The sequence below is a fragment of the Eumetopias jubatus genome, unplaced genomic scaffold (assembly GCF_037043125.1).
Source record: "Eumetopias jubatus isolate StellerSeaLion01/CBP00866 unplaced genomic scaffold, mEumJub1_p1.0 scaffold_6, whole genome shotgun sequence".
NCBI lineage: Eukaryota > Metazoa > Chordata > Mammalia > Carnivora > Otariidae > Eumetopias > Eumetopias jubatus.
The window spans coordinates 91,883,932-91,885,097 of record NW_028274812.1 but is presented as its reverse complement, the minus strand read 5'-3'; the positions used below and the strand labels follow the sequence as shown (position 1 = coordinate 91,885,097).

At 36.6% G+C, this 1,166-nt stretch overlaps 1 non-coding gene across 1 annotated transcript; it reads right to left on the bottom strand.

The window, feature by feature from the left end:
- Positions 1-819: 819 nt before the first annotated feature.
- Positions 820-926, bottom strand: LOC114204684 (U6 spliceosomal RNA). Its single transcript, XR_003608211.1, has one exon. It is a non-coding gene; the product is annotated as a U6 spliceosomal RNA (small nuclear RNA).
- Positions 927-1,166: the final 240 nt, after the last annotated feature.

The window sequence follows — 1,166 nt, the reverse complement described above, 5'->3', positions numbered from 1 at the left end:
TGTGTCCAGAAGGCCTAACTTACACAACATACTTGCCATGAGTCCAAATTTTGACATCTTGATTATCAATTCGTTCCAATTTTACTGCATTCTACTCCATAATCCAATATGTCCAAGATCACGATAGATGAGATCATCTGGAGTGAAATACAGATAAATATATGGTTGACCCTTGAACACACAGGTTTGAACTGCGTGGGCCCATTTATGTGCAGATTTTTTTATAGTACTAAAAATATATTTTCTCCTCCTTATGACTTTCTCAATAACATTTTATTTTCTCTTGCTTATTTTATTGTAAGAATACAGTATAGCATACATAGACCATACAAAATATGTGTTAACTTACTGGTTATGTTATTGTAAGGCTTCCGGTCAACAGCAGGCTATTGGTAGTTAAGTTTTGGAGAAGTCAAAAGTAATATACAGATTTTTAACTGTGTGGAGGCTGGTGCCCCTAACCCTCGCCTCGTTTAAGGGTCACCTGTGTTTCTTTTTATTTTAGTAAATATGAATTTATTTTCGAGTGTGTCTTAGAACAAAACATGAACCGCTGACCAGTCTGTTGATTTCATGGATTTTTTTTACAAATAAGAATTATAAAGGGGAGTACTTGAATACCTAGATGTTTGGGAAGATATTGTTATATTGGCTCCTTTTTCTTTTGTTTTTTTCTTTTTTTTTAATTTACACAAAGTTATATATTTAGTAAACCACAGCATAGGACCTGTCACCCAAATCTTCTGACTTAAGTCCAATAATTGCTTTTTTAAACCATAGGGCATTACTACAAATACCCTGAACCTGGCATCAATCCAGAAAAATATGAAATGCTTCATGAACTTGCGAGTCATCCTTGTGCAGGGGCCATGCTAACCTTCCCTGTATCATTCCAGTTTTAGTGTGTGTGCTGCCGACGCGAGCACTCCTTTTTTTTTTTTTTTTGATAGGACAGGTAGCCTAGTAGCAGAAGCACAGACTCTGAAACTAGACGCCTAGGTTGAAATCATGGCTTCCCCACCATTAGCTGTGTGATGTTGGCAAACTTCTTATCCTCTTTGTGCCTCTGTTTGCCCATCTTCCAGATGGAGATAATAACTGTACCTACCCCACAGAGTTGTGAGGATTAAATGAGTTAATACAAGTTAAACATTTAGAACAGTGCC